Genomic DNA, 21,548 nt, shown 5'->3' with positions numbered 1-21,548 from the left:
TACACCACCACCACTCGCATGGAGAAGGGGACGTAGAGTCTGACCACATGGACCTCAAAGGAAGGGAAGATAAGTGAGGGTACTTGGGGGATAACTTGGAAAGTACATTTTGGTGAAAGGAGCAGACCAACGCCTCCACCTGCTCTGTTGTCCGATCTTGGGGTATGAGAAAAGTGTAGTGCACCATATGAAAGAGCAGCAGCAGCAGTGGTGTCTGACTGCTGGATCCAGGTTTCAGTAAGAGCCAGGAGATTAAGAGAATTAGAAAGGAAGAAGTCATGAATGAAGGAGAGTTTATTACACACAGAGCGAGAATTCCAAAGGGCACAATTCAAAGAGACAGAAGGCATGCAGGGAATATTAATAAGGTTAGAGGGGTTTCTGGGTGTAGCAATTGGGAGGTTTGACTGGCTATAACCTTTATGAGGTTATAACTCTGGAACGCTTCAACGGATCTTGGCGATTCTGACATTGTTTTCTCGTGACATATTGTACTTCATAGTAGTAAGATTTCTTCGATATAACTTGCGTTTATTTGTGAAAAAAACGGAAATTTGGCGAATATTTTGAAAATTTTGCAATTTTTCAAATTTGAATTTTTATGCCCTTAAATCACATAGATATGTCATGTAGAATAATTAATAAGTAACATTTCCCACATGTCTACTTTACATCAGCACAATTTTGGAACCAAAAATTTTTTTTGTTAGGGAGTTATAAGGGTTAAAAGTTGACCAGCAATTTTTCATTTTTACAACACCAATATTTTTTAGTGACCACATCACATTTGAAGTCATTTTGAGGGGTCTATATGATAGAAAATAACCAAGTGTGACACCATTCTAAAAACTGCACCCCTCAAGGTGCTCAAAAGCACATTTAAGAAGTTTATTTACCCTTCAGGTGTTTTACAGGAATTTTTGGAATGTTTAAAAAAAAAATTAACTTTTAACTTTTTTTCAAAAAATTGTTTCAGCTCTAATTTGTTTTATTTTCCCAAGGGTAAGAGAAGAAATTGGACCCCAAAGTTGTTGTTCCCTTTGTTCTGAGTACGTTGATACCCAACATGTGGGGGTAAACCACTGTTTGGGAGCATGGCAGAGTTCGGAAGGGAAGGAGCGCCATTTGACTTTTCAAGGCAAAATTTACTGGAATTGAGATGGAACGCCATGTTGTGTTTGGAGAGCCCCTGATGTGCCTAAACATTGAAACCCCCCACAAGTGACACCATTTTGGAAAGTAGACCCCCTAAGAAACTTATCTAGATGTGTGGTGAGCACTTTAACTCACCAAATGCTTCACAGAAGTTTATAATGCAGAGCTGTAAAAATAAAAAATCATATTTTTTCACAAATATGATATTTTCGCCCCCAATTTTTTATTTTCCCAAGGGTAAGAGAAGAAATTGGACCCCAAAAGTTATTGTGCCATTTGTTCTGAGCACGCCGATACCCCACATGTGGGGGTAAACCACTGTTTGGGTGCATGGCAGAGCTCGGAAGGGAAGGAGCACCATTTGACTTTTCAATGCAAAATTGACTGGAATTGAGATGGGACACCATGTCACGTTTGGAGAGCCCCTGATGGGCCTAAACATTGAAACCCCCCACAAGTGACACCATTTTGAAAACTAGACCCCTAAGGAACTTATCTAGCTGTGTTTTGACAGCTTTGAACCCCCAAGTGTTTCACTACAGTTTATAATGCAGAGCCGTGAAAATAAAAATTATTTTTTTTTACAAAAATTATTTTTTAGCCCCCAGTTTTGTATTTTCCCAAGGGTAAGAGGAGAAATTCGACCCCAAAACTTGTTATCCAATTTATCCTGACTATGCTGATACCCCATATGTGGGGGGAACCACCGTTTGGGCGCATGACAGAGCTCTGAAGGGAAGGAGCACCATTTGGAATGCAGACTTAGATGGATTGGTCTGCAGGCATCACGATGCATTTGCAGAGCCCCTGATGCACCTAAGCAGTAGAAACCCCCCACAAGTGACACCATTTTGCAAACTAGACCCCCTATGGAACTTATCTAGACGTGTTTTGACAGCTTTGAACCCCCAAGTTTTTCACTACAGTTTATAACGCAGAGTCGTGAAAATAAAAATTATTTTTTCCCCTCAAAAATGTTTATTTAGCCCCCCAAATTTTTATTTTCCCAAGGGTAAGAAGAGAAATTGGACCCCAAATGTTGTTGTCCAATTTGTCCTGAGTACGATGATACCCCATATGTGGGGAAGAACCACCGTTTGGGCGCATGGCAGAGCTGGGAAGGGAAGAGGCGCCATTTGGAATGCAGACTTAGATGGATTGGTCTGCAGGCATCACGATGCATTTGCAGAGCCCCTGATGCACCTAAACAGTAGAAACTCCCTACAAGTAACACCATTTTGGAAACTAGACCCCTCAAGGAATTTATCTAGATGTGTTTTGACAGCTTTGAACCCCCACGTGTTTCACTACAGTTTATAACGCAGTCGTGAAAATAAAAAATAATTTTTTTCCCACAAAAATGTTTTTTTAGCCCCCCAAATTTTTATTTTCCCAAGGGTAACAAGAGAAATTGGACCCTAAAAATTGTTGACCAATTTGTCCCGAGTACGCTGATACCCCATATGTGGGGAAGAACCACCGTTTGGGCGCATGGCAGAACTCAGAAGGGAAGGAGCGCCATTTGGAATGCAGACTTAGATGGATTGGTCTGCAGGCGTCATGTTGCATTTGCAGAGCCCCTGATGCACCTAAACAGTAGAAACCCCCAGAAGTGACACCATTTTGGAAAGTAGACCCCCTAAGGAACTTATCTAGATGTGTTTTGACAGCTTTGAACCCCCAAGTGTTTCACTATAGTTTATAACGCAGAGTCGTGAAAATAAAACTTAATTTTTTTCCCACAATAATGTTTTTTTAGACCCCCCAAATTTTTATTTTCCCAAGGGTAACAAGAGAAATTGGACCCCAATAGTTGTCCAATTTGTCCTGAGTATGCTGATACCCCATATGTTGGGGTAAACCCCTGTTTGGGCGCACGGGAGAGTTCGGAAAGGAAGGACCACTGTTTCAATTTTTCAACGCAGAATTGGGTGGAATTGAGATCGGATGCCATGTTGCGTTTGGAGAGCCCTGATGTGCCTAAACAGTGGAAACCCCCAATTCTAACTGAAACCCTAACCCCAACACACCCCTAACCCTAATCCCAACCATAACCCTAACCACACCCCTAACCCTGACACACCCCTAACCCTAATCCCAACCGTAAATGTAACCCTAACCCTAACTTTAGCCCCAACCCTAACTTTAGCCTCAACCCTAACTTTAGCCCCAACCCTAACCCTAACTTTAGCCCCAACCCTAACCCTAACTTTAGCCCCAACCCTAACTCTAACTTTAGCCCCAACCCTAGCTTTAGCCCCATTCCTAACCCCAACCCCAACCCTAACCCTAGCCCCAGCCCCAACCCTAACCCTAGCCCTAGCCCTAACCCTAGCCCTAACCCTAACCCTAGCCCTAACCTTAGCCCTAACCCTAGCCCTAACCCTAGCCCTAACCCTAGCCCTAACCCTAGCCCCAACCCTAACCCTAACCCTAGCCCTAACCCTGATGGGAAAATGGAAATAAAGACATTTTTTTTATCTTTTTTATGCTTCCCTAACTAAGGGGGTGATGAAGAGGGGTTTTATTTACGTTTATAGTGGGTTTTTTAGCAGATTTTTATGATTGGCAGCCGTCACACACTAAAAGACGCATTTTATAGCAAAAAATATTTTTTGCATTATCACATTTTGAGACCTATAATTTTTCCATATTTTGGTCCACAGAGTCACTTGACATGTTGTTTTTTGTGGGACGAGTTTACATTTTTATTGGTACCATTTTCGGGCACGTGACATTTTTTGATCACTTTTTATTCCGATTTTTGTGAGGCAGAATGACCAAAAACCAGCTATTCGTGAATTTCTTTTTTGGGGGGGCGTTTATACCGTTCCGCGTTTGGTAAAATGGATAAAGCAGTTTTATTCTTCGAGTCAGTACGTTTACAGCGATTCCTCATTTATATCTTTTTTTATGTTTTGGCGCTTTTTATACGATAAAAACTATTTTATAGAAAAAATAATTATTTTTGCATCGCTTTATTTTGAGGACGGTAACTTTTTTATTTTTTCGCTGATGATGCTGTATGGCGGCTCGTTTTTTGCGGGACAAGATGATGTTTTCAGCGGTGCCATGGTTATTTATATCCATCTTTTTGATCGCATGTTATTCCACTTTTTGTTCGGCAGTATGATAATAAAGCGTTGTTTTTTGCCTCGTTTTTTTTTTTTTTGTTTCTTTTTTACGGTGTTCACTGAAGTGGTTAACTAGTGGGACAGTTTTATAGGTCAGGTGGTTACGGACGCGGCGATGTTAAATATGTGTACTTTTATTGTTTTGTTTTCTTTATTTAGATAAAGAAATGTATTTATGGGAACAATATTTTTTTATTTTTTTTCTTTATTTAGGAATTTTTTAAAAATAATTTTTTACACATCTAAAAAATTTTTTTTTAACTTTTTTACTTTGTCCCAAGGGGGACATCACTGTACAGTGACAGATCGCTGATCTGACACTTTGCAGAGCACTGTGTCAGATCAGCGATCTGGCGTGCCCTGCTCCTAGGTAACAGAGCCTGCTCTGGTCCCGGAAGTACTCCCTGCAAGACCTAGAAGTAGCCCCGTGGCCATTTTGGATCCGGGGCCTGCAGGGAGGAGATGCTTGGTACAAGGTGAGTACATCGCCTTGTACTGGGGGTCTCAGGGAAGCCTGCAGGGAGCCCCCTCCCTGCGCGATGCTTCCCTATACCGCCGGCACACCGCGATCATGTTTGATCGCGGTGTGCCGGGGGTTAATGTGCCGGGAGCGGTCCGTGACCACTCCTGGCACATAGTGCCGGATGTCAGCTGCGATAGTCAGCTGACACCCAGGTGCGATCGGCCGCGCTCCCCCCGTGAGCGCGGCCGATCCACTATGACGTACTATCCCGTCACTGTGAATTAAGTCCCAGGTCACCTTGACGGGATAGTACGTCATATGGGATTAAGGGGTTAAAAGCAAATTCAAAAGTTCCCTTTGACTACAAGTTTAAGTGGGTTTTTAAGGGTCCATTGATTGCCTCATTGGTGGCAGTTAAGGGTAGGTGGCAGATAAGAGCAGAATTATTAGAAATCAGCGAATTTGATGAGAGTCAAATTCAGCAGATCAGTCTAATTTGGTGGTGATTGTCACTGCGCATCAAATGTTTTCTAGTATGCAATGGGTCTCTACAGACCACAGAGCACCATAAATATAGTATGAAAAAAAAATTAATGTTGTGGCAATCATTTTCCACCAGTTCAGACCACTGCCTGGTACCCAGCTTCATCCAACCTTTTCTTTCGTTCTTCCTTGGAAGTGAGACTTTAATTTAAGATGCTCATAGAGAACATGGCACATTGATGGAAGGAGGAAAGAAGAGGCTGTATGGAGGGAAGGAAAGGCGTTGAGGTGAATATTATTTTACAGAGAATCGAGTGTATTCAGTTTTTCTCGATCAAAAATGAAAACTAAAGAAAGAGGTCAAACCTTGATTCTTCACTCTAGTAATCTTTATATGTAGATCTAACAAAGCAATCCAGTTTGGGTTTCTATAGGCATCATATTTCTTTTGTAAGATTTCACAGATTTTTTGAGGTTAGGGCCCAATTCATTAAGACTAAGGATGTGCACGAGAGTCTTCAAAAAGTCAGGTCTTGGAAAAGATTGACATCTTACATCTGCTGCACACCACCGCCAAAAATGTTACTCCAGTCAGAGCTTGGAATATGTTTCTGTCAAAGTCCATTCAGTTTGGCGAAGCTAACAGGAAATTATGTTTACATGCCAAAATTCGCTAATTGTTGTGATATTTTCAAGTATTATTATGCCAGAAAGCTAGTGAAAACACCTTGATGAATCAGGTTATTAATGCCTGTAGGTGATGTTCTCCTGACATATCCTTTATGAAAAAAAATCAGGATTTCAACAGGTTGAATTTTACAGTTGTGGTTCAGATAATATTTTTTCATTAGTTTTATTTTTCTTAGTTTTCTATTTGCTTTAACCCCTTCATGACCCAGCCTATTTTGACCTTAATGACCTGGCCGTTTTTTGCAATTCTGACCAGTGTCCCTTTATGAGGTAATAACTCAGGAACGCTTCAACGGATCCTAGCGGTTCTGAGATTGTTTTTTCGTGACATATTGGGCTTCATGTTAGTGGTAAATTTAGGTCAATAAATTCTGCGTTTATTTGTGATAAAAACGGAAATTTGGCGAAAATTTTGAAAATTTCGCAATTTTCACATTTTGAATTTTTATTCTGTTAAACCAGAGAGTTATGTGACACAAAATAGTTAATAAATAACATTTCCCACATGTCTACTTTACACCAGCACAATTTTGGAAACAACATTTTTTTTTGCTAGGAAGTTATAAGAGTTAAAATTTGACCAGCGATTTCTCATTTTTACAACGAAATTTACAAAACCATTTTTTTTAGGGACCACCTCACATTTGAAGTCAGTTTGAGGGGTCTATATGGATGAAAATACCCAAAAGTGACACCATTCTAAAAAATGCACCCCTCAAGGTGCTCAAAACCACATTCAAGAAGTTTTTTAACCCTTCAGGTGCTTCACAGCAGCAGAAGCAACATGGAAGGAAAAAATGAACATTTAACTTTTTAGTCACAAAAATTATCTTTTAGCAACATTTTTTTTATTTTCCCAATGGTACAAGGAGAAACTGAACCACGAAAGTTGTTGTCCAATTTGTCCTGAGTACGCTGATACCTCATATGTGGGGGTAAACCACTGTTTGGGCGCACGGCAGGGCTTGGAAGGGAAGGAGCGCCATTTGACTTTTTGAATGAAAAATTGGCTCCACTCTTTAGCGGACACCATGTCACGTTTGGAGAGCCCCCGTGTGCCTAAAAATTGGAGCTCCCCCACACGTGACCCCATTTTGGAAACTAGACGCCCCAAGGAACTTATCTAGATGCATAGTGAGAACTTTGAACCCCCGGGGGCTTCACAAATTGTTCCGTAAAAATGAAAAAGTACTTTTTTTTCACAAAAAAATTCTTTTAGCCTCAATTTTTTTCATTTTCACATGGGCAACAGGATAAAATGGATCCTAAAATTTGTTGGGCAATTTCTCATGAGTACACCGATACCTCACATGTGGAGGTAAACCACTGTTTGGGCACATGGTAAGGTTCGGAAGGGAAGGAGCGCCATTTGACTCTTTGAATGAAAAATTATCTCCATTGTTAGCGGACACCATGTCGTGTTTGGAGAGCCCCCGTGTGCCTAAACATTGGAGCTCCCCCACAAATAACCCCATTTTGGAAACTAGACCCCCCAAGGAACTTATCTAGATGCATATTGAGCACTTTAAACCCTCAGGTGCTTCACAAATTGATCTGTAAAAATGAAAAAGTACTTTTTTTTTCACAAAAAAATTATTTTCGCCTCAGTTTTTCATTTTCACATGGGCAATAGGATAAAATGAATCCTAAAATTTGTTGGGCAATTTCTCCCGAGTACGCCGATACCTCATATGTGGGGGTAAACCACTGTTTGGGCACACGGCAGGGCTCGGAAGGGAAGGCGCGCCATTTGACTTTTTGAATGGAAAATTAGCTCCAATTGTTAGCGGACACCATGTCGCGTTTAGAGAGCCCCTGTGTGCCTATGCATTGGAGCTCCCCCACAAGTGACCCCATTTTGGAAACTAGACCCCCCAAGGAACTTATCTAGATGCATATTGAGCACTTTAAACCCCCAGGTGCTTCACAGAAGTTTATAATGCAGAGCCATGAAAATAAAAAATAATTTTTCTTTCCTCAAAAATGATTTTTAGCCTGGAATTTCCTATTTTGCCAAGGGTAATAGGAGAAATTGGACCGCAAATGTTGTTGTCCAGTTTGTCCTGAGTACGCTGATACCCCATATGTGGGGGTAAACCACTGTTTGGGCGCACGGCAGGGCTCGGAAGGGAAGGCACGCCAATTGGCTTTTTAAATGGAAAATTAGCTCCAATCATTAGCGGACACCATGTCACGTTTGGAGAGCCCCTGTGTGCCTAAACATTGGAGATCCCCCACATATGACCCCATTTTGGAAACTAGACCCCCAAAGGAACTAATCTAGATGTGTGGTGAGGACTTTGAACTTCCAAGTGCTTCACAGAAGTTTATAACGCAGAGCCATGAAAATAAAATAAAAAATTTATTTTCTCTAAAATGATTTTTTAGCCTGCAATTTTTTATTTTCCCAAGGGTTACAGGAGAAATTGGACCCCAAAAGTTGTTGTACAGTTTCTCCTGAGTACGCTGATACCCCATATGTGGGGGTAAACCACTGTTTGGGCACACGTCGGGGCTCAGAAGGGAAGTAGTGACTTTTGAAATGCAGACTTTGATGGAATGGTCTGCGGGCGTCACGTTGCGTTTGCAGAGCCCCTGGTGTGCCTAAACAGTAGAAACCCCCCACAAGTGACCCCATTTTGGAAACTAGACCCCCCAAGGAACTTATCTAGATATGTGGTGAGCACTTTGAACCCCCAAGTGCTTCACAGACATTTACAACGCAGAGCCGTGAAAATAAAAAATCATTTTACTTTCCTCAAAAATGATGTTTTAGCAAGCAATTTTTTATTTTCTCAAGGGTAACAGGAGAAATTGGACCCCAGTAATTGTTGCCCAGTTTGTCCTGAGTACACTGATACCCCATATGTGGGGGTAAACCACTGTTTGGGCACACGTCGGGGCTCGGAAGGGAAGGAGCACCATTTGACTTTTTGAATAAAAGATTGGCTGGAATCAATGGTGGCGCCATGTTGCGTTTGGAGACCCCCTGATGTGCCTAAACAGTGGAAACCCCTCAATTCTTACGCCAACACACCCCTAACCCTTATCCCAACTGTAGCCGTAACCCTAACCACAACCCTAACCGCAACACACCCCTAACCACAACCCTAACCCCAACACACCCCTAACCCTAACCACAACCCTAATTCCAACCCAACCCTAACCCTAAGGCTATGTACCCACGTTGCGGATTCGTGTGAGATTTTTCCGCACCATTTTTGAAAAATCCGCGGGTAAAAGGCACTGCGTTTTACCTGCGGATTTACTGCGGATTTCACCTGCGGATTCCTATTGAGGAATAGGTGTAAAACGCTGCGGAATCCGCACAAAGAATTGACATGCTGCGGAAAATACAACGCAGCGTTTCCGTGCGGTATTTTCCGCACCATGGGCACAGCGGATTTGGTTTTCCATAGGTTTACATGGTACTGTAAACCTGATGGAACACTGCTGCGGATCCGTAGCGGCCAATCCGCTGCGGATCCGCAGCCAAATCCGCACCGTGTGCACATAGCCTAATTCTAAAGGTATGTGCACACGCTTTGGAAAACGCTGCGGATCCGCAGCAGTTTCCCATGAGTTTACATTTCAATGTAAACCTATGGGAAACAAAAATCGCTGTACACATGCTGCGGAAAAACTGCACGGAAACGCAGCGGTTTACATTCCGCAGCATGTCACTTCTTTCTGCGGATTCCACAGCGGTTTTACAACTGCTCCAATAGAAAATCGCAGTTGTAAAACCGCAGTGAAATGCGCAGAAAAACCGCGGTAAATCTGCCATAAATCCGCAGCGGTTTAGCACTGCGGATTTATCAAATCCGCTGCAGAAAAATCCGCAGAGGACCAGAATACGTGTGCACATACCGAAACCCTAACCCTAACCCTACCCCTAACCCTACCCCTACCCCTAACCCTAACCCTAACCCTACCCCTAACCCTAACCCTACCCCTAACCCTAACCCTACCCCTACCCCTAACCCTACCCCTACCCCTACCCCTAACCCTACCCCTAACCCTAACCCTAACCCTAGTTCTAACTCCAACCTTAGTGAAAAAAAAAAAAAATTCTTTATTTTATTATTGTCCCTATCTATGGGGGACAAATGGGGGGGGTCATTTACTGTTTTTTTATTTTGACCACTGTGATAGATTATATCACAGTGATCAAAATTCACATTGGAACGAATCTGCCGGCCGGCAGATTCGGCGGGCGCACTGCGCATGCGCCCGCCATTTTGGAACATGGCGGCGCTCGGGGAAGAAGACTGACGGACCTCGCCAGGATCGGTAAGTATAAGGGGGGGAGATCAGGGCACAGGGGGGGGGAGATCAGGGCACGGGGGGGCGTCGGAGCACGGGGGGGGAGGGATCGGAGCATGGGGGAGAGTGATCGGTGTGCGGGCGGGTGGATCGGTGTGCAGGGGGGGGGATCGGTGTGCAGGGGGGGTGGTTCGGAGCACAGGGGGGGATCGGAGTGCGGGGGGGTTTGATTGGAGCACGGGGGGGTGTGATTGGAGCACGGGGGAGCGGACAGGAGGACGGGGGAGCGGAGCACAGGACGGAGGGGAGCGGACCACCGATCGGGGGGCTGGGGGGGCGATCGGAGGGGTGGGGTGGGGGCACATTAGTATTTCCAGCCATGGCCGATGATATTGCAGCATCGGCCATGGCTGGATTGTAATATTTCACCAGTTTTTTAGGTGAAATATTACAAATCGCTCTGATTGGCAGTTTCACTTTCAACAGCCAATCAGAGCGATCGTAGCCACGAGGGGGTGAAGCCACCCCCCCTGGGCTAAACTACCACTCCCCCTGTCCCTGCAGATCGGGTGAAATGGGAGTTAACCCTTTCACCCGGCCTGCAGGGACGCGATCTTTCTGTGACACAGCATATGCGTCACAGGTCGGATTGGCACCGACTTTCATGACGCATACGCTGTGTCACAGGTCGGGAAGGGGTTAAAGAAGTACACATTAAAAAAGAACCACTGACAGCATAGTAATAAAGCATGTCAGTGGACAAAATTCATATATTAAATTGGTTTCCTCGAACATCCTCTTGACATAAGTTGGTAGCAGTGATATGTTTATAGATAGCAATCATAAGAGTGTTGAATTTCGAGGAAACAGAATCTAATACATGCTGATGCACGTGGATGGAGAGAAAATGATTTCCCTTATCAAAAGCAGACCTCTCTATATGACTTTTATTTATACCTGAAGCATCCCAAGATGTAGCGCTCATCCATAAACCTTAGCTCAGTTGCATTAAGTCCAAGAAACATGGTATATAATGCATAAGGTTCATACTATATAGTCATACAGTGGGGGAAATAAGTATTTGATCCCTTGCTGATTTTGTAACTTTGCCCACTGACAAAGACATGAACAGTCTATAATTTTAAAGGTAGGTTAATTTTAACATTGAGAAATAAAATATCAAAAATAAAATCCAGAAAATCACATTGTATAAATTTATATACATTTATTTTAATTTTTCATTGAAAAATAAGTATTTGATCCCCTACCAACCATTAAGAGTTGTGGCCTACAGATCAGTTAGACGCTCCTAATCAACTCGTTACCTGCATTGAAGACAGCTGTCTTACATAGTCACCTTTATAAAAGACTCCTGTCCACAGACTCAATTATTGTCAGACTCTAAGCTATACAACATGGGCAAGACCAAAGAGCTTAATAAGGATATCAGGGACAAGGTCAGAGACCTGCACAAATCTGGAATGGGCTACAAAACCATAAGTAAGATGCTGAGTAAGAAGTAGACAACTGTTGGTGCAATAGTAAGAAAATGGAAGAAATACGAAATGACTGTCAATCAACATTGATCTAGGGCACCATGCAAAATCTCACCTTGTGGGGTATCCTTCATCATGAGGAAGATGAGAGATAAGCCTAAAACTACACGGGGGGAACATGTTAATGATCTCAAGGCAGCTGGGCCCACAGTCACCAAGAAAACCAACACTTAACGCTGTAAAGGTTTAAAATCCTGCAGTGCCCGCAAGGTCCCCCTGCTCAAGAAGGCACATGGGCAGGCCCATCTGAATTTTGCCAATGAACATCTGGATGATTTTGTGAGTGATTGCGAGAAGGTTCTGTGGTCAGATGAGACAAAAATTGAGGTTTTTGGCAGTAACTCAACTTGCCGTGTTTGGAGGAAGAGAAATGCTCCATATGTCCCAAAGAACACTGTCCCCATTGTCAAGCATGTAGGTGGAAACATTATGTTTTGGGGGTGTTTCTCTGTTAAAGGCACATGACTACTTCAACACATCAATGGGAGAATGGATGGAGCCATGTACTGTAAAATCTTGAGTAACAACCTCCTTCCCTCCGCCAGGACATTAAAAATGGGTCATGGCTGGGTCTTCCAACAAGACAATGACCCAAAACATACAGCTGAGGCAACAAAGGAGTGGCTCAAAAAGAAGCACATTAAGGTCATGGAGTGGCTCAGCCAGTCCCCAGACCTTAATCCCATAGAAAATTTATGGAGGGAGTTGAAGCTCCAAGTTACCAAGTGACAACCTCAAAATCTTAATGATTTAGAGATGGTCTGCAAAGAGCAGTGGACCAAAATTCCACCTGACGTGTGCAAACATCATCATCCTCTACAAAACGCATCCGACTGCTGTGCTTGCCAACAAGATTTGTTATTAAGTTTTGCTTGCCAGAGGGATTAAATACTTATTTCTCACTGAAAAATGCAAATAAATGTATATAATTTATACAGTGTGGTTTTCTGGATTTTATTTTTGATATTCTATCTCTCAGTGTTAAAATTAACCTACCCTTAAAATTATAGACTGTTCATGTCTTTGTCAGTGGGCAAACTTACAAAATCAGCAAGGGATCAAATACTTATCTCCCCCACTGTAGCACTATACACATCCATATTTTGTATGGATAATTAATACTTACTAGTAACGGAGTTAAAATGGCTGTTGTCTCTGTCAGCAGACCATTCCTGCACGATGCCCTGGGGGGTTATTTGCCCCCTATGTGGGCAATCATTGTGAATGGCCAATCAAAACTGACCACCCAATCACTGCGATTTGACAATAAATTAAAAAAAAATTAATGTGACACTTTGTGATTGGTACGGTCTTAGACAGCACCAATCGCAGCAGTCAATAATGGATGAGGTGATCCCGATATCACCTTTGGTGATTAACCCTTTTGGCGCCAATTGGCTGAAAAATAGTTGCTGACTAATTGTTGTCAAAACAGTTGATTTAAAAAAATCGATCGCTGCTCTGCATGACACACAGCATACCGCACAGCATAGGTGATCAGTGAGATCCTGCTGCGTCTCCTGTGTGTCCTGTGATCTGCTTCTGTGATGTGCGGTGTTGATGTTTGTGTGACTGATCTGTGATCAGAACAGCAATTCCAAACTCCCTGTTCCGAGTAGCTTTATATCTAGAGCATTAGTGTAGGATTTTTCTTTTCATTTTTTTCTTCTAAGTTTAGAAGTTTCTGCAAATCTTTTTCTTTTTAATGTTTTTCTCTATTTCTTTTATCTCTACTTTTTATAAGACATTTAATAATAAATAGTACCTTTTACGCATGTCCCATGCAATACACGTGTACAAGCACCACTTACACACATCCCCAGTGTTTAGAAGAATACAATTAAAATGGCCCGTTCGTTAAAACTATGTTATTCAACAGAGGAGATGTACACTTTCCTTTCCTCGGACACAGATTATAGCAGTGAGGAAGATCCCACATTCTTCTATTTTTCTTCCTCCTCCCCATATGGAATGTAGTTTCCAAAATGGGGTCACTTTTGGGGAGTTTCCCCTGTTTAGGCACATCAGGGGCTCTACAAAACCAAATGTGAACATGGCGTCCGCTATCAATTCCAGTTAATTTTGCTTTCCAAAAGTCAAATGGTGCTCCTTCCAAACAGTATTTTTCCACCACATATCCTATATCAGCGTACTCAGGAGAAATTGCACTACAAATCTTTGGTGCATTTTCTCCTGTTACCATTGTGAAAATGCAATATTTGGACCTAAAATAACAGTCATGTGAGAAAAAGTCAAGTTTTCATTTTTTCCTTACACATTCCTTTAATTTCTGTGAAGCACCTGAAGGGTTAATAAACTTTCTTGATTGTAGTTTTGAGGAGTTTGAGGTCTGCAGATTTTACAGTGGTGTCACTTTTGGGCATTTTCTGTCATATATGCTTTTCAAAGTCACTTCCAATGTGGTGGGGTCCGTAAAAAATGATTTTAGAAATTTTGTTAGAAAAATTGCAAAAAGTGGCTGATAAACTTTTAATCCTTCTAACTTCTAACTTCTTCTAACTAGATGTAAAAGAGACATGTGGTAAATGTTACTTATTAACTATTTTCTGTGACATAACTATCTGGTTTAAGTGCATAAAAATTAAACGTTTGGAAATTGCAAAAATTTCCAAATTTTCACCAAATTTTCAATATTTTTGCATACAAATGCAAAAATATTGTCCTAAATTTGCCACCAACATGATTTGTCATGAAAATAAAACAGTCTCAGAATCACTGAGTTTTTACCTCATAAAATGACATTATTTGGAATTGATCTTGTCATATTATACCTCAGGATTTGAGATGGCAGTCTTGCATTTGTCTGCTAGCTTCTCTTTCTGCTAAGCCACTGGAGAGCCTGCCCTTATCTGGGTGCTGATTACCCTTTGCCTTTGGTCCGCTCCTTTCTTACAGAAGGTGTTTTCCATTTGCTATTTGGCATATCCTATCTATCTGCATATGATTCTATTTAAACCTCACTGCTGACTCCTGTTCCCTGCTTGTGATAGCTGTTGTGAATTCTGTGGCTGAATTCACTCCTGTGGTCACAAGTGGTACTGCAGCTTCTGAGCTTCCTCCCTCAGGTGTTCTGGTGAGCTCGTTAACTGCTTCATTACTTAACTCCGCCTGATGCTGCTATCCTTCCCCCTGTCAATGTTTCAGTGGTGGATCTGAGCTTCTCCTGATTGTTCCTTTGACCTGCTGCTCTGTATAGCTAAGTGCTTTTTGCTTTTTTTGTTGCTTTTTTTCTGTCCAGCTTGTCTTTTGTTTTGCTGGAAGCTCTGAGATGCAAAGGGTGTACCGCCGTGCCGTTAGTTCGGCACGGTGGGTTTTTTTTGCCCCCTTTGCGTGGTTTTGCTTTAGGGTTTTTTGTAGACTGCAAAGTTCGCTTTACTGTCCTCGCTCTGTCCTAGAATATCGGGCCCCACTTTGCTGAATCTATTTCATCCCTACGTTTTGTCTTTTCATCTTACTCACAGTCATTATATGTGGGGGGCTGCCTTTTCCTTTGGGGAATTTCTCTGGGGCAAGTCAGGCCTATTTTTCTATCTTCAGGCTAGCTAGTTTCTTAGGCTGTGCCGAGTTGCCTAGGTAGTTGTTAGGCGCAATCCACAGCCGCTTTTAGTTGTGTTTAGGATAGGATCAGGTGTGCAGTCTACAGAGTTTCCACGTCTCAGAGCTCCTTCTTGTATTTTTGGGTATTTGTCAGATCACTGTGTGCGCTCTGATCGCTAAGCACACTGTGTTTCTGGATTGCCTTCATAACACCTGTCATTAGCAAACATAACAGTACAAGGAGCCTACTTATGATTCTCAATAGAGGGAAAGAAAAAGTTCTGACATCATTTTTTTTTTTTTTTTTCTGCTCTGTGTTCACTTTTTTTTTTTTTCCCCTAGACATTTGGGTGATTCTGGACACAGGTGTGGACATGGATATTCAGGGTCTGTGCTCTTCAATGGATAATCTCGTTATAAATGTACAAAAAATTCAAGATACTATTGATCAGAAATCTATGTTAGAACCAAGAATTCCTATTCCTGATTTGTTTTTTGGAGATAGAACTAAGTTTCTAAGTTTCAAAAATAATTGTAAGCTATTTCTGGCCTTGAAACCTCATTCTTCTGGTAATCCTATTCAACAGGTTTTGATTATTATTTCTTTTTTGCGCGGCGACCCTCAAGACTGGGCATTTTCTCTTGCGCCAGGAGACCCTGCATTGAGTAGTGTCGATGCGTTTTTCCTGGCGCTCGGATTGCTGTACGATGAGCCTAATTCAGTGGATCAGGCTGAGAAAAATTTGCTGGCTTTGTGCCAGGGTCAGGATGATATAGAAGTATATTGTCAGAAATTTAGGAAATGGTCAGTACTCACTCAGTGGAATGAATCTGCGCTGGCAGCTTTGTTCAGAAAGGGTCTCTCTGAGGCTCTTAAGGATGTCATGGTGGGATTTCCTATGCCTGCTGGTTTGAATGAGTCTTTGTCTTTGGCCATTCAGATCGGTCGACGCTTGCGCGAGCGTAAATCTGTGCACCATTTGGCGGTACTGCCTGAGGTTAAACCTGAGCCTATGCAGTGCGATAGGACTATAACTAGAGTTGAACGGCAGGAATACAGACGTCTGAATGGTCTGTGTTTCTACTGTGGTGATTCCACTCATGCTATTTCTGATTGTCCTAAGCGCACTAAGCGGTCCGCTAGGTCTGCCGTCATTGGTACTGTACAGTCCAAATTCCTTCTGTCCATTACCTTGATATGCTCTTTGTCGTCGTTTTCTGTCATGGCGTTTGTGGATTCGGGCGCTGCCCTGAATCTGATGGATTTGGATTATGCTAAACGTTGTGGGTTTTTCTTGGAGCCTTTGCGGTGTCCTATTCCATTGAGAGGAATTGATGCTACACCTTTGGCCAAGAATAAACCTCAATACTGGGCCCAGCTGACCATGTGCATGGCTCCTGCACATCAGGAAGTTATTCGCTTTCTGGTGTTGCATAATCTGCATGATGTGGTCGTGTTGGGGTTGCCATGGCTACAAACCCATAATCCAGTATTGGATTGGAATTCCATGTCGGTATCCAGCTGGGGTTGTCAGGGGGTACATGGTGATGTTCCATTTTTGTCGATTTCGTCATCCACCCCTTCTGAGGTCCCAGAGTTCTTGTCTGATTATCAGGATGTATTTGAAGAGCCCAAGTCCGATGCTCTACCTCCGCATAGGGATTGTGATTGTGCTATCAATTTGATTCCTGGTAGTAAATTCCCTAAAGGTCGATTATTTAATTTATCCGTGCCCGAACACGCCGCTATGCGCAGTTATGTGAAGGAATCCCTGGAGAAGGGACATATTCGCCCATCGTCATCACCACTGGGAGCAGGGTTCTTCTTTGTAGCCAAGAAGGATGGTTCGCTGAGACCGTGTATTGATTACCGACTTCTTAATAAGATCACTGTTAAATTTCAGTATCCCTTGCCATTGTTATCTGACTTGTTTGCTCGGATTAAGGGGGCTAGTTGGTTCACTAAGATAGATCTTCGTGGTGCGTATAATCTGGTGAGAATCAGGCAAGGAGATGAATGGAAAACTGCATTCAATACGCCCGAGGGTCATTTTGAGTATCTAGTGATGCCGTTCGGACTTGCCAATGCTCCATCTGTGTTTCAGTCTTTTATGCATGACATCTTCCGTGAGTATCTGGATAAATTCCTGATTGTTTACTTGGATGACATTTTGATCTTCTCAGATGATTGGGAGTCTCATGTGAAGCAGGTCAGAATGGTTTTTCAGGTCCTGCGTGCTAACTCTTTGTTTGTGAAGGGATCAAAGTGTCTCTTCGGTGTGCAGAAAGTTTCATTTTTGGGGTTCATCTTTACCCCTTCTACTATCGAGATGGATCCAGTTAAGATCCAAGCCATCCAGGATTGGATTCAGCCGACATCTCTGAAAAGTCTGCAAAAGTTCCTGGGCTTTGCTAATTTTTATCGTCGCTTCATCTGTAATTTTTCTAGCATTGCCAAACCATTGACCGATTTGACCAAGAAGGGTGCTGATTTGGTTAATTGGTCTTCTGCTGCTGTGGAAGCTTTTCAGGAGTTGAAGCGTCGTTTTTGTTCTGCCCCTGTGTTGTGTCAGCCAGATGTTTCTCTTCCGTTCCAGGTCGAGGTTGATGCTTCTGAGATTGGAGCAGGGGCGGTTTTGTCACAGAGAGGTTCTGATTGCTCAGTGATGAAACCATGTGCTTTCTTTTCCAGGAAGTTTTCGCCCGCTGAGCGTAATTATGATGTGGGCAATCGAGAGTTGCTGGCCATGAAGTGGGCATTCGAGGAGTGGCGTCATTGGCTTGAAGGAGCTAAGCATCGCGTGGTGGTATTGACTGATCATAAGAACTTGACTTATCTCGAGTCTGCCAAGCGCTTGAATCCTAGACAGGCCCGTTGGTCGTTATTTTTTGCCCGCTTCGACTTTGTGATTTCGTACCTTCCGGGCTCTAAAAATGTGAAGGCGGATGCTCTGTCTAGGAGTTTTGTGCCCGACTCTCCGGGTTTATCTGAGCCAGCGGGTATCCTCAAGGAAGGAGTCATTGTGTCTGCCATCTCCCCTGATTTGCGGCGGGTGCTGCAAAAATTTCAGGCGAATAAACCTGATCGTTGTCCAGCAGAGAAACTGTTCGTCCCTGATAGGTGGACTAATAAACTTATCTCTGAACTTCATTGTTCGGTGTTGGCTGGTCATCCTGGAATCTTTGGTACCAGAGAGTTAGTGGCTAGATCCTTCTGGTGGCCATCTCTGTCACGGGATGTACGTACTTTTGTGCAGTCCTGTGGGATTTGTGCTAGGGCTAAGCCCTGCTGTTCTCGTGCCAGTGGGTTGCTTTTGCCCTTGCCGGTCCCAAAGAGGCCTTGGACACATATTTCGATGGATTTCATTTCTGACCTTCCCGTTTCTCAAAAGATGTCAGTCATTTGGGTGGTCTGTGATCGCTTTTCTAAAATGGTCCATCTGGTGCCCTTGGCTAAATTGCCTTCCTCCTCTGATTTGGTACCTTTGTTCTTTCAGCATGTGGTTCGGTTGCATGGCATTCCTGAGAATATTGTTTCTGACAGAGGTTCCCAGTTTGTTTCAAGGTTTTGGCGAGCCTTTTGTGGTAGGATGGGCATTGACCTATCCTTTTCCTCGGCTTTCCATCCTCAGACTAATGGCCAGACCGAACGAACCAATCAGACCTTGGAAACATATCTGAGATGTTTTGTTTCTGCAGACCAGGATGATTGGGTGTCCTTTTTGCCGTTGGCTGAGTTCGCCCTTAATAATCGGGCCAGCTCGGCTACCTTGGTTTCTCCATTTTTTTGCAATTCTGGGTTCCATCCTCGTTTCTCTTCAGGACAGGTTGAGTCTTGTCCTGGTGTGGATTCTGTGGTGGATAGGTTGCAGCAGATCTGGACTCAGGTAGTGGACAATTTGATCTTGTCCCAGGAGAAAGCTCAACTTTTCGCTAATCGCAGACGCCGTGTGGGTCCCCGACTTCGTGTTGGGGATCTGGTTTGGTTATCTTCTCGTCATATTCCTATGAAGGTTTCCTCTCCTAAATTTAAACCTCGTTTTATTGGTCCGTATAGGATTTCTGAGGTTCTCAATCCTGTGTCTTTTCGTTTGACCCTCCCAGACTCCTTTTCCATACATAATGTATTCCATAGGTCGTTGTTGCGGAGATACGTGGCACCTATGGTTCCATCTGTTGAGCCTCCTGCCCCGGTTTTGGTGGAGGGGGAATTGGAGTATATTGTGGAGAAGATTTTGGATTCTCGTGTTTCTAGACGGAAACTCCAGTATCTGGTTAAATGGAAGGGTTATGCTCAGGAAGATAATTCCTGGGTTTTTGCCTCTGATGTTCATGCTTCCGATCTTGTTCGTGCCTTTCATGCGGCTCATCCTGGTCGGCCTGGGGGCTCTGGTGAGGGTTCGGTGACCCCTCCTCAAGGGGGGGGTACTGTTGTGAATTCTGTGGCTGAATTCACTCCTGTGGTCACAAGTGTTACTGCAGCTTCTGAGCTTCCTCCCTCAGGTGTTCTGGTGAGCTCGTTAACTGCTTCATTTCTTAACTCCGCCTGATGCTGCTATCCTTCCCCCTGTCAATGTTTCAGTGTTGGATCTGAGCTTCTCCTGATTGTTCCTGTGACCTGCTGCTCTGTTTAGCTAAGTGCTTTTTGCTTTTTTTGTTGCTTTTTTTCTGTCCAGCTTGTCTTTTGTTTTGCTGGAAGCTCTGAGACGCAAAGGGTGTACCGCCGTGCCGTTAGTTCGGCACGGTGGTTTTTTTTTGCCCCCTTTGCGTGGTTTTGCTTTAGTGTTTTTTGTAGACTGCAAAGTTCGCTTTACTGTCCTCGCTCTGTCCTAGAATATCGGGCCCCACTTTGCTGAATCTATTTCATCCCTACGTTTTGTCTTTTCATCTTACTCACAGTCATTATATGTGGGGGGCTGCCTTTTCCTTTGGGGAATTTCTCTGGGGCAAGTCAGGCCTATTTTTCTATCTTCAGGCTAGCTAGTTTCTTAGGCTGTGCCGAGTTGCCTAGGTAGTTGTTAGGCGCAATCCACAGCCGCTTTTAGTTGTGTTTAGGATAGGATCAGGTGTGCAGTCTACAGAGTTTCCACGTCTCAGAGCTCGTTCTTGTATTTTTGGGTATTTGTCAGATCACTGTGTGCGCTCTGATCGCTAAGCACACTGTGTTTCTGGATTGCCTTCATAACACCTGTCATTAGCAAACATAACAGATAGCTTACAACTACCTAGTTTGGTGGTGAAGGAGAAGTTCTTATTTGTGGCAGTCTGTTGGTGGTTTCTCTTGGAGTTATCTGTGTAGTTTTGGTAGCGTGTGTTTTCTTTGATTGCAGTTTCCTTTCATCCCAGTCTGTTTCCCCTGTCTGTCTATACCTCCCTGGATGGGGGAAGAAAGAGTTCAGTGTGCATTCAGGAGCATAGTAAGTTTGCAGACTCAGGCCTCTCTACCATCAAGAGTACCCCTGGGACAGAGATAGTATAAGCTATTCTCCCTTACTTTAGACTGGCATATTTTGACAGTCAGGAAGGTGAAACAGGGGTTAAGTAAATCATTGTATTTGAGTCTATATAGTTATCTTTATTGATATGTATTGTTGGAAAGTGCTTAGAAGTGTGAAAAGTGTGAAAACCAGCACTTTTGACATTTAGTATTTATTAAAATCCCCTCAAAAATGACTATTTCATTTTGTATTATTTACAGCTTGTTGCCTAGATTACTGGCCACTACTGCTAGACAGTGTTTACAAGTGTTCTAATAGAGCTTGTAAATGCTTCTATGAAGCTGGCAGGGATCTCCGCAGTGCACTGTTATTTCCTTATTCCGTCTGCATCAGTGCCACTCTGATTCTGGTGCTGCAGAAGTGAAGCTGCCTCATATGGCGGCATCAAGAGTGTACAGATCAAGCCGGCAGCGTAAGTATGCTACTGCTTCAAACTGTCAATCAACCAGGAGCACTCTCCCCATTCAGTTGGCAAGTATGCTGGCTAGGGAGTGCCGCACTGCTTAACAAACAACTTGGAACCATCCTTTTAATATTGAAACATTATGACTTCTTTCATGTATATTAATTTATTTTTTTTACAAGAACAGAGGAATACCATTAGACATTTTAGGGGTATTTCTAAGTCTACAATTTGTTCCTGTGTCACCTTTTTTTAAAAAAATTATTAGTACTTGAAAATAAAAACAATTTTCAAAAAAGGTAGAATATTTTAAAATTAAAAACTCCTGTGTTTTTGAGAATG

This window comes from Ranitomeya imitator, chromosome 3 (genome assembly GCF_032444005.1).
Source record: "Ranitomeya imitator isolate aRanImi1 chromosome 3, aRanImi1.pri, whole genome shotgun sequence".
NCBI lineage: Eukaryota > Metazoa > Chordata > Amphibia > Anura > Dendrobatidae > Ranitomeya > Ranitomeya imitator.
This window is presented reverse-complemented; position numbering follows the sequence as displayed.